This window comes from Pleurodeles waltl, chromosome 9, assembly GCF_031143425.1.
Source record: "Pleurodeles waltl isolate 20211129_DDA chromosome 9, aPleWal1.hap1.20221129, whole genome shotgun sequence".
NCBI lineage: Eukaryota > Metazoa > Chordata > Amphibia > Caudata > Salamandridae > Pleurodeles > Pleurodeles waltl.
This window is the reverse complement of record NC_090448.1, coordinates 584060936-584073939: the sequence shown is the minus strand read 5'-3', so window position 1 is coordinate 584073939 and position 13004 is coordinate 584060936.

Below are 13004 nucleotides of genomic sequence, written 5' to 3'. Positions count from 1 at the left end.
CAGCTGGGCCTCTGCAGTCTTCTTTCTCCAGTGGCGCAGGTCCTCCCATCTTTTACGGCAGTGGGTGCTCCGTCTATGGTAGATCCCCAGGGTCCGGACGTCCTTGGCGATGGCACGCCAAATACCCTTCTTCTTGTGGGCACTGACCTAGAGGAAAGGTACAGGAGGAAAGGAAATTACTCACCCGTCCGGACCATCATACTCATTGCCCACCAGTTCCCACCCATGCCCTGATACACATACACTCACCATCCTCACATGCAGGCCTCAGCCCCCCCCCCATGTATCTTCCATCCACACCACTCAAAACAGGCATTGCCCACACAGCATGCTCACAGTGTACTCACCTGTTTGTCTGGAGGACCGTACAGTTGCGTGTACTGAGAGAGGACCCCATCCAGCAGTTTCTCCAACTCCTCTGAAGTGAAGGCAGGGGCCCTTTCCCCAGACACTGTAGCCATTGTCGCTTCCAGACATAGGTCACAGCAGCACTTGCAGTGTAGGTACACTCCTGTTGAAGGTCAGGTATCAAGAGAGTGAACAGTAAGAAAATGGCGGTCACGTCCGCGGCGGTGCGTACCGTCATCGCCGGTGTACATCGTCATTGGCTCCTGGGACCCATAGGGCCCAATGTTAACCAATGCTGAATTGCGCCGCGGTCTTCGACCGCCCACCGCAACGGTGTACAACGCCAGCGCAGTTACCTCATTTCCCCTTGTCCCACCTTACAGGTCAGGCAGCCGCCATTTCAGGGGGCCACATGGGATGGATAAAAACTGCGTCACACCTACCTAGGCCGGGAATACAGACAGATACTGACACATTGCGATTTACCAACGTTTCAGCAAATAACACATTGTGATACCTCAGTGTTGGATGACCCTCTGCTCGCTGTTCTCCTCCATAGGGCACGTCTGCTGGGCCAGGTAATGAGATGGCGCATCCTCCGGTGTACAGTCCCCTGGTGGGCCTGTCGACAATGGAAGAGAGACACATCATAATCACATACAGACTTGATCGTGCAACAATCATGGAACTGTGTGCCCAGTTGGAGCCAGACCTGATTTCATCTATCCGCCATCCCACAGGAATCCCCCCTCTAGTGCAGGTTGTCTGTATTCTATTTCCTGGCCAGTGGGTCTTTTCAAACAACAGTGGCCATGGCATCAGGGATGTCCGAGTCAATGTTCTCTACCTTGTTGTCCAGAGTGTTATCTGCCCTGCTGAAACACATGCGCAGCTACATCGTTTTCCCTCAAGTGGAGGATTTGCCCACAGTGAAAGGTGACTTCTATGCCCTGGGACATATCCCCAACATCATTAGTGCCATTGATGGTACACATGTGGCATTTGTTCCCCCCCACAGGAATGAACAGGTGTACAGAAACCGGAAAAGCTACCATTCGATGAATGTGCAGATGGTGTGTTTGGCAGACCAGTACATCTCCCATGTGAATGCCAAGTATCCTGTCTCTGTGCATGACGCTTAAAATTTGAGGAATAGCAGCATCCCTTATGTGATGGGGCAACTCCTGAGGCATCGTGTGTGGCTAATAGGTGAGGCCAAGGTCCCAACACAGTTGACATAGGTGTCTGGGTATGGGGTTGTCCCTAAGGGTTAGTGTGTGTCTAACAGTTGTTCCTCGACGTTTTCAGGTGACTCTGGTTATCCCAACCTGTCATGGCTACTGACCCCAGTGAGGAATCCCAGGACAATGCCGGCGGAACGCTACAATGAGGCACATGGGCGTACTAGGAGGATTATAGAACACACCTTCGGCCTCCTGAAGGCCAGATTCCAGTGCCTCCATCTGACAGGTGGCTCCCTATACTACTCACCGAAGAAGGTGTGCCAGATAATCATAGCCTGCTATATGCTGCACAACCTGGCTTTGCGACGCCAGGTGCTTTTTCTGCAGGAGGATGGGCCAGATGGTGGTCTTGTGGCAGCTGTGGAGTCTGTAGACAGTGAAGAAGAGGAGGCAGAAGAAGATGTCGACAACCGAAACATCATCATCATGCAATACTTCCAGTGAGACGCAGGTAAGAAGATGTAACTGCTTCCCACATCTCATAATATTGTTGGAGCTAGCACCAGTCTGTCACTTGCAAGCAGTGTATGGGCCCTGACTTGTTACTTTGCCTTTCCATTTCACAGATCTAGGTCCCACTTTGTGCCCTCTGCTATGTTTACTGCTGGCCTACAGCTGTGTTATATTGGTATGTGAACAAGTACATTGACATTGCTATATTCCAGAGGTTTTACAATTACAAATTTGTGAAAGCACAGGCAGACTCCAGATAGTTTTGTGATTGAAGTGTGTTTATTTCTGTGCACATAAGTGGAGGGGGGTGTGAAATGGGCTGGGGTGATGGTGGGGGAATGTCCATGGCAGAGTCCAGTCTATTTGTTTCACAGGTGCATTGTCCAATGGGGCATAGGAAGTGGAGCAATGGCAGTTTAAGGTGGACAGGGTGACAAAGTGGGACAGAAGGGTGAGATTCATGGGGGTCTTTTTTCCTGGTGGGGGTCTTGGCAATGTTCTCTGTCTTGTTCCTGGATCTCAGGGACCATTTGCGGGATGGTTCTCCATCTGCAGGGGGTGGGGTGCTGGTGTCCTGTTGTTCCTGTGGTGGTGCCTCCTGTCCACTAGGACTGGCGGAGGTGGAGGGTGTTCATCATCCAGGCTAGTGTCAGGGGCCCGTTGGTATGCCACTGTGTCCCTCCTGGTGTTGAGAAGGTCTGCCAGCACCCCTGCAATGGTGGCCAGGGTGGTGTTGATGGACTTCAAGTCCTCCCTGATCCCCAGGTAGTGTTCCTCCTGCAGCCGCTGGGTCTCCTGAAACTTGGCTAGTACCATGCCCATGGTCTCCTGGGAATGATGGTAAGCTCCCATGATGTTGGAGAGTGCCTCGTGGAAAGTGGCTTCCCTGGGCCTGTCCTCCCCCTGTCACACAGCAGTCCTCCCAGCTTCCCTGTTATCCTGTGCCTCTGTCCCCTGAACCGTGTGCCCACTGCCACTGCCCCCAGGTCTCTGATCGTCCTGTTTTAGGGGGGTTGCCTGGGTTCCCTGTAGAGGTGGACACACTGCTGATTGACGTTTCCTGGGGACAGAGGGATGGGCCTGCTGGGTGGGTGCTGTGCTGGTGTTTCCTGAGGGGAGAGGTTCAGTGGTGGTTTGTGACTGTGTCAGGGGAACCGACTGTCCTGAGGTCCCTGATGGGCCGGGTTGGTCATCTTGATCCAGGTGTGCAGAGCTGCTGTCATCACTGTGGGCCTCTTCTGTGGGGGGACTGGATATGTCTGGCACCTCCTGTCAGGTGACGTTGGGTAGGGGTCCTGTTGGGGTGTAAATGCATAGTTTATTGTATCTGTGTGTGCCATCTTGTGCAATGGGTGAGTGACCCTTTACTCCTGTGCTTGCATTATTGCCGTGGACCTTGTGTGATTAGTGAATTTGGGGCATGAGTGAGTCTCTCTACTGGACATGCTTTGGTGATGGGTGTCATGCATTGTTGTTACATGCAGGGCTTGATTTCGGATGTGTGGGTTGTGTTAGTGGGGTACCTGTGGGTTGTTGGGGTGATGGGTGTGAGGGTGAGGGTGGGAGTATGTGATGGCATGCAGGTGGGGTGGGGGGATAAAGTAGTAAAGATTTTCCTTACAAGAGTTCAGTCCTCTTGCTACTCCTGCAAGGCCCTCAGGATGCATGATTGCCAAGACTTTATCCTCCCATGTTGTTAGTTGTGGGGGAGGAGGTGGGGGTCCACCGCCAGTCCTCTGTACAGCAATCTGGTGTCTGGATACCACGGAATGTACCTTCCCCCGTAGGTCATTCCACCTCTTCCTGATGTCATCCAGTGTTCTTGGATGCTGTCCCACTGCGTTAACCCTGTCGACAATTCTGCGCCATAGCTCCATCTTCCTTGCAATGGATGTCTTCTGCACCTGTGATCCGAATAGCTTTGGCTCTACCCGGACGATTTCCTCCACCATGACCCTGAGCTCCTCCTCAGGGAACCTGGGGTGTCTTTGAGGTGCCATAATGTGGTGTGGGTGATGTGTGTGGTGGTGTCTGTTGTGATGTGTGAGGGGATGTGTTGGTGTGTGTTGTTTGAGGTGCATGGATGCTGTATGAGTGATGGTGTTGTGTGTCTGTGGATGCTGTTGTTGTGTTAGGTAGGCTCTCTCTCTGGCCTTCTTCCTGAATTTCGGTTGTAAGGGTTTGTGGGTGTGGTGTGTGTATGTGTATCAGGTGTGTGTATTTTGAATTGTCCAATGTGGTTGTGTTTTGTAAATGTGTGTGTATTTTGAGCGCGGCAGTGTGTACCGCCAATGGAATACCGCGGTTGAAAGACCGCCGCGTTGATTCGTGGGTCATGATGGTGTGGCCGTATTCCTGTTGCCGTGATGGTGTAGGTTTTGGTATCACCAGTTTATCACTGACCTTTGGTGTGGCGGACATGTGTGGGTGTCTGTATTGTGGCGGATTCCGAGCTGTGAGCCGTAATACCTGTAGCGGAATTCCGCTGCCGCAATGGTATGTTAGCGGTCTTTTGCACGGAGGAAAGCGGGATTTACCGCCAGGGTTGAAATGAGGGCCTTAGTCTTCAGAGATGGAAGATGGTCAGTGAAATGATATCTTCAGGTAAATATTCACTGGGGGCAATCAATAACAATTTTGAGAACAAAACATTCATTACATCATTAGATCAAACAATCTAGTAGTTAGCTCATATAACATCTGTTCTGTGTGGTGCCTGGAAGATATAGCACTGCTTCTAGCACATCTTTAATTCTCTAGACTAATTCAAATATCTTTAGTCTTCAGTGCCAGCTAATAAATGCTATATGTTTATGTTTATGTTGATGTTTATGTTTACCTTTAAGATTATGTTTGGGGGATTTATAGAGCACAACAGCTACTCATAGAGTGTCCCGGCATTAGAGTGGGCACAAATTCTGGAGGTCATGGAATTTAGAACACAGAACTAAAAAGCCAGGTTTTAAGCAATTTACCCCTTTCCAAAAACGGATTTGCAAACCCAAACTGCGAATTGGTAACAGGGTACCAAATCATATTTTGGGGTTTATACATTTGGAAATGCCTTTTTTGCGAACTGGGCGATTTGGGACCTCAAAAAGGATTTGTACATCTAGCCCGTGGTACTTAGTAGGCTATGCAATGCATTAACAGACTCATCTTGGTTTATAGGCATGACATCTCAGTGGACTAATGTTTCCTCTAGCCCTACCCAACTGTTGCTGGTTTCCATCACATGACCCAAGCTCCACATGGACCATAAGTTCACATTTTCTATCATCTCTTGGTGGAAGAGAGTTTGATGAGGTAGCCTCACACCATTCAAGGAAGATGCTGAAAAGACCTCTATATGCAGGGCTACGGGTATTATGCAGCAAGGCACAGCCACATTATGCAGCAGGGTTGAGTCAATTAAGCAGCTAGAAATGCAGTATAATGTGGCACATTTTGCGATAGTATTATTTCATTATTTTGTTATTTTTACACTTGTTAACATTGAACATTGGTTGCACCTCACTAGTATCAGTCTAACACACAAATATAACAAAAAGCAACAGAAAGCTGACAAGTGAATATTTGCAAAAGGCCTTCCACTGCGCAGCAACATGTGTCGCTGCATTTTTAGTAACTTTTGAACCATTTGAGCTAGAAACAATTGTCTTTTGTTAAAATATGCAGAGTATGCAGCAGAAGATGGGTTATGTGGAAAATGTTGCAAATCTATAATTATGCGAAAAATGCTGCACAATTACATAATTCAGTGGCCCTGCCTAAATCTGTTCCATATGTAACTTGTTTGTAAATTATAAAGTGGAACACTATTGGCACATATTGTGTGTCACAATAAGGAGAAAGCTCAATAAGCAGCTTCATTATGTTTTGCTTCAAAAGCCCTTCTTGGAGACAGCTCTAAAGCAACCAATGTGGTTATATAATGGACTGAGCAAGAAGGTCAATGCAGCAAGATGTCGATACCATCACCTTCTAAAGTTCAGAGTGTGACGTACATAAACTTCGAAGTCCTTGAGGGCGCTCTTGATATGGCCATCATGCGACATGGTTATTGGAATGTGTTGCACGGTCACAGCAACAGGATGTATGTTTCTGGCAAGTTTCACCATCACACTGCCTTTGGATCCTGGAAAAGCCCAACAGTTTCCAGGATGGACATCTGGCTGCAGAATGACCTCTGGGCCCGGTGAATGGTTCCACAGGGAAAAGGAATACCAGGGCGCATTGTCAGAGTCAGACACATAGTTCAGCGATGTTCCGCTCAACACAATACTTGCACCAGCAGATCTCAATGCAAAGTCGGCCACATGGACATAGTCCTCTTGCAGTTTTTTCATAACGTTAGCCACAATTTCCATAATTTGCTGTTAAAAAAAGAGAAATTATTTCAAAAACAAGAATACTTATCACACAGCAGACAACATCTGAGTAGTGTTCAAGACTTAGAAAGTATGACATTTAATTAAATCAACTATTGAGCTATTGAAAACAAAAGACACAAATAATTACTATTTATATTCAATCATTGGGAGTGGTGAGAGGGGTATTTCAAACAGAAATGTTGTATGGAGATTGAATCACTGTAATGCAATGGGCATTTATGGTGCTTGGTAACAGTAACGGAACGCGAGTAATTGCGTGTGAGTATGGCTATTTGGACATACCAAACAGGCAATATCTCTTTATGTTTCCCCGCAGTGGACTACACTCGCTGCTATTAAGACCTGTTCCTGCATTATTAGACAGTCACAATTGAGAGCCTAGACATGAGAGTGGAGTATTAATTTTATGTCAAGAACGGAGGCTCATATTATGCTTCTCTTACTTGCTTTAATTTCAATAGCAGCAGTCAAGAAAACTACAACTCCCAAAAGGCTTAGAATAAAGAAGCCAATGGGAGCGAAAAACGTAAGTAAAACTGCACCAATCAGAACAATGGAAGCTACGTATCCACTAAGCTTGACTGCGACCAGCCCTCTTTCTTGCTGCTCGCAGTCAAGATAAGTCACACACTTTTTCTTTCCTACGTTTATTCTTATAATGTATGTATTGCGTTTACTTTCTATGGTATTTAAGTCTGCGCGTTCGTTTTTATTGCAATTACTGATACTCAGGCTTCATTCCGCTTATACGGCTCGGGTTTTTTGACCCGTTTAAGCCTTAGAGCGCTCGCGCGTGTCCAATGCAGCGTTGCTGCCTCGAACGTTCTAACGGTCACGTTCATTTGAAACGCGTCCGTCTTCTCTCACCGGCTTTCTCCGCGGCTTCCCTCCACCTCAGCCTGCCTTGTACTGCCGTCTTTCGACGTCCGAGTGTGTCGGGCCATCGCGCTCAGTCCCACACCTCGTCTTCAGGGTCAACAGCTCTCCGGTCTCCTTCCCCTCTGTGCTCAGAGCTCGGCCACGCCTCCTAGGGCGTGTTTATTTATTTTATCAGCCTGCCTACAGTTTTAACTGTTTCTTCTCAGGTTTTTTCCTCGCCTGCTATATTTTTCCCTATCCTTTCGCCCCCTAGTGGTTATTGGCTATTATGGAAGGTCAAGATCCCTTTTCTGAAATTTCAGGCACTAAAGATTTTGGAGCCTTTATTAATGAGGCTGTGACAAAGGCTGTGTCAGCCACTATGACTAAGATGTCAAAGAACATTGAGAGTTCTGTACAGAACATGGTTTTCAAATCCTTTATGGCCCATTCTGCGGGGGATAGCAGAAAGAGAAAAAACAAGGATTTGTCACGACAAAAAGATGGCGCTTTGCTGACTGGTGAACTCTCTTCACCCATGACTGAGGATGAAATGCCTCCCGGGCCTCCTTCACAGGAGGGGAATTATAATAAAGTATCTGGTAAACGTAAGTCCAAAACAAAAAATACTTTGTCAGTGCCAAAACAGGTTGTAATTTCACATATTTCTGATACCGACGATGACGTCGGCGATATGGATGATTTGGACGATGATTCCTATGTGTGGGGCTCGCTCTCACAGGCTTCCCCTCCTAAAAAGCCTAAATTGGAAGTTTCTACCCCTTTTTCTGCAAAAATTGTCCTAGACTCAGAAGGTAACCCCATGTGTGATCCTTCCTATCTCCACCATCCTAACTCCACGGAGTGGACTCCCGCGGCCCATGTGGGTCAATACATAGCGTCCAGGTTAAGGCTTCCCCTGGATAAGCAAACGAGAGCTAAACTGAGATCAGAATGCCCTAGACCTTCCCTCTCTTCTAGCATTACCACAACCCCTGTGATTGATGAATCTCTCTTGACATTTTTCTCTAAATTTGGCAAAGACCCCCGCAAAGGGGTAGACAAGGCCTGGTCATATTGCCAGGATAAGCTACTGGATTTAGTGGGTCCGTTGGCTCGCATTTTGGACTTGGCAGAAGCAGCCAAAACAGACAATACCGACATCGACCCTTCCGAACTTTCCCTCTGGACCCAAAGGGCATTTTGCTTGTTAGGCAACGCCAACGCGGCCATCACTCATGACAGAAGGAAGGGGTTGCTACTTAAACTGGATCCCAAACTATCCAATCTGGCTTCCATGGATCCTGGAGTGAAAGCCGAGGGTCATCTCTTCGGGGACTCATTTATTAAAGATCTTGGAAAGTTCGTAGCTACTTTTTCCTCAATCGACAAGGCACAGCAGAATATTAAAAAGGTGTTTAACCAACGGGTTTTCGCCAGGGCCGGTACAGGCAGGAGCCGCTCTACCGGCCATTTCACTCATCCTCAAGGAATCAGAGGCTCCTCATACACATACTCAAACTACGGATACCAAGCCTACAAGCCCCAGTTTTACCCTCAGAGAGGCAGGGGCTACAGGGGCCGTGGACAACGCGGTTTCAGAGCCAACAAAACTCAAGGTAAGCCTTACCTCTGGCCTTCCTCCAGTGGGGGGAAGGCTAAGTTACTTCATTAAAAAATGGCGCTCTTTAACTTCCGATCCATGGGTTCTGAATACCGTTCAGGGATACCAAATAGAGTTCTATTCACAACCTCGCCAAGTTTATCTTCCCCGCTGATGATCTTTTCAAAAGAAATGTCTCTTCTCATCTCAGAAGAAGTGAATTCTCTCCTTTCCAAAAACGCCATTCAAATTTAAACGCCAGATCCCTCCGGGTTCCTCAGTTCACTATTCTTGGTACAGAAGAAGAACAAAAAGTTCAGGCCAGTCATAAATTTAAAAATTTTCAACCAGTTTGTCATATACCGACATTTCAAGATGGAAACAATTCTCCATTTACGGGATATACTCCTCCCTCTAGACTTCATGGTACGTCTAGACCTTCAGGATGCGTACCTTTCAGTTCCCATTCATTGGGACCCCAAAAGTATCTTCAGTTTCATTGGCTCGGGCAAACTTACCAGTTTTCTTCCCTTCCGTTCAGTCTGTCATCAGCACCATGGTGCTTCACAAAGCTGATGAAGCCAATAGCGGCGCATCTCAGAGCTTTGGGCATCAGACTACTGATTTATCTCGACGATATCCTTATCTTACATCAGAATCGCGAGACCCTTCTTTCCCATCTACAATTAACTTGTTCTCTTCTTTCCCAATTGGGATTCCTTGTCAATGAAGAAAAATCAAGCATGGTCCCTTCTCAAAGAATTCAGTTCCTGGGATTCGAAATAGACTCCTCTTCTTCCTCCCTTCTCCTTCCCTTACAAAAAGTAAATTCCATCAAATCAGAGATCCTGAGAACACTTCGAAAAACCCAAATCTCTCTGAGATCTCTAGCCAGGATTGTGGGCCTCTTGTCCTCTTCGATTCAGGCCATATTCCCCGGCCCTTTGAACTATCGAGCCCTTCAAAGATTAAAAATCCGTCACCTCAGAAAAGGTCTAGCCTATTCGGACCTGATCTTTCTAGATCAAGAATCTCGCCTAGAGCTCCAGTGGTGGATAGACCATTTAGACGCCTGGAATGGCAGAACCATCTTTCCGTCAGCCCCAGATCTTGTGTTAGAGTCCGATGCAAGCCTAACGGGTTGGGGCGCCCGTTGTGGACCAATCTTGACTGGCGGTACATGGTCACTAACGGAGTCCAGATTGCACATCAACTATTTAGAGATGCTTGCAGGTTCCTTTGCAATAAAGAGTCTGGCAAAAGGCAGGGTTCAGTGTTCCATCCTCCTCCGCATGGACAAAGTTTCGGCTGTCCGATACATAAACCATCTAGGAGGAACCAGATCGAAGCCGTTAGCAGACCTGGCAAAAAGCCTCTGGGAATATTGTTTAGACAACGGGATTTCCCTCACGGCAGAATATCTCCCCGGCTCCCTCAACCAAACAGCGGACTGGCATTCCCGTTTCCTCAGAGATTACAGCGATTGGAGACTTCACCCCTCAGTCTTCCAGTCTATCCTCCACAAATGGGGCCCCTTCAGTATAGACCTTTTTGCCTCTCGCCTCAACGCCCAACTTCCCCACTTTTTCAGTTGGCGTCCGGATCCTTCGGCATTGGCCTCCGATGCGTTTCTGCAGGATTGGTCACAGACAGTCAACTATGCTTTTCCTCCTTTTATTATGATCTCCAGAGTTCTGGCCCAGGTCAGACGTCAGAAGGCAACTCTGGTCTTGGTGGTACCATTTTGGCAATCTCAAATTTGGTTTCCTCCTCTCTTGGAATTGGCAATCGATTTTCCCTTTCTGCTCCCCTCCTTTCCCTCGCTTCTCCTTGACCCATTAGGGAATCCTCATCCCTTGGTTCTCAACAAGACACTCATCCTTTCAGGCTGGAAGGTATCGGGCCTTCCCCATCTACCATCCTAATTTCGGACGAAGCTACTGACTTCATCAATAAAGCCTGGGCTCCCGGCACCAGGAAAGCATATTCTCCTGCCTGGTCTCTTTGGTCTAGCTGGTGCATGGCAAGGGACCTCGATCCCGTTTCAACAGATATAAATTATGTAATTAACTTTCTGGCTGCACAAGCTAGTGAAGGTAAGTCTTACAGGACAATTAATTTATATAGGTCTGCTATTTCCATGCATCACACCTATGTCAACGGAAAACCGGTTGGTGAACACCCTCTTCTTTGCCGGCTGTGAAAGGGAGTAACATTTTCAATTCCTCCACTACCTAAATATTCAAAGTTATGGGATGTAAATGTTGTTTTGAATTTGTTTCTCTCCTGGCAGGATAATTCTGACCTATCTTTAAAAATGCTTTCAGCAAAACCTACTATATTGCTTTGTTTAGTGTCCATCAAGCGTTTATCAGATGTTAGGGCACTTGACATTACTTCTCGACAGTTTGCCCCAACAGGGATACTATTTTCCATTACGAAACCTACCAAAACTAACTTACGCACAGTTTTTTACCCATATTTTCCGGATCAACCCAAGCTATGTGTAGGACAATGTCTCAAGTGTTACGAAGAACGTACAGCTAATCTCAGAAAGTCCTCTGTTTCCCAATTGTTAATATCTTTCCAAAAACCACACAATCCTGTGTCTGCTGCGACTCTAGCCAGAAGGGTTTGTTGGGTAATGTCCCTGGCGGGTATTGATACCTCCATTTTTGGAGCTCACTCAGCTAGAGGGGCCATGGCTTCCAAGGCCTTTTGGGTTGGATCCAGGTTAGAGGACATTCTGAGATCTGCTGATTGGTCCAATGATAATGTTTTCAGGACATTTTATTGTAAACCAGTTCATACTGCTACATCAATAGTGATTAATATGCTTTAAAATAGCATAATATGAGCCTCCGTTCTTGACATAAAATGTAGATTTTCCTAGTAATTTATGACGGAAAGTCTTAATTTTATTAAAGACACGGAGGCGAGTATTATCCCGCCTCAACAAGGAGATACTTCTGATTTTTTCTCTTGTTTTTCCCTCCCTGCAGCAATCTCCGCTCCAACTCCAACCTCTACCTGATCAGAAGGTGGTTTTGTCAAGCAGCAACATATCGTCTGGATGGCCGAATCCTCTCCGATGCAGTTCCGTTACTCCCTACCGGATTTCTTCTTCACTTCGTTTATGTTGGATCTGATCCAGGACTTTTGTTCTTTGTCTCTAGCAGTTGCCATAGTCTTGGCCATCTTCCTGTTGTTTTCTCCTAATTACTAGCCTTCTCGCATCAAGAAAGAGGGTTGGTCGCAGTCAAGCTTAGTGGATACGTAGCTTCCATTGTTCTGATTGGTGCAGTTTTACTTACGTTTTTCGTTCCCATTGGCTTCTTTTTTCTAAGCCTTTTGGGAGTTGTAGTTTTCTTGACTGCTGCTATTGAAATTAAAGCAAGCAAGAGAAGCATAATACTCGCCTCCGTGCCTTTAATAAAATTAAGACTTTCCGTCATAAATTACTAGGAAAATCTACATTGTCTGTATACAGCAGTAACAACATATCCCCTTAGGGGGCAACATAATTAGAGAGGATAGTAGGCAGAGGATTGAAAAAAATAACATTGCTCCGCGCAGCTTTAACCCGACGTTCTTTCACAGTTGATGTGTCCATCCATGTCACCCTGCTATAGGGGTCTGCCTGTTATGTACTGGCAGGAACAGGACACATAAAATAACTATGCACAACCAACACAGACACTTCTGGACCAGAGCCTGCAACCTGTCAAGAGGAACCGCCTGGCTGCCCAAAGGACTCATCTGGACTGCTTTGCTGAGAAGGACGGCTGCCCGGCTGTTGCCCTGCTGTCCTTTGCTGATAAGTGCTCTCCAAGAGCTTGGATTGAGCTTGCCTCCTGTTTTCTGAAGTCTCAGGGCCAAAAAGACTTCATCCCTTCAGGGAACTCCTTGAGCACAGAAAATCGACGCACAGCCTGCCAGAAACGACACACAGCCTGCCTTGCAACCGGGATATCGCCACACAGCCAAACCGGAATGACGCAGCCCAACTTCCAAGAGGAAAATCTGACGCAGCACCTGAATTGCGACAGAAAATTCGATGCATTGCCCTACTGGATCGACGCAACGCCTGTGACTTCTTCCAGC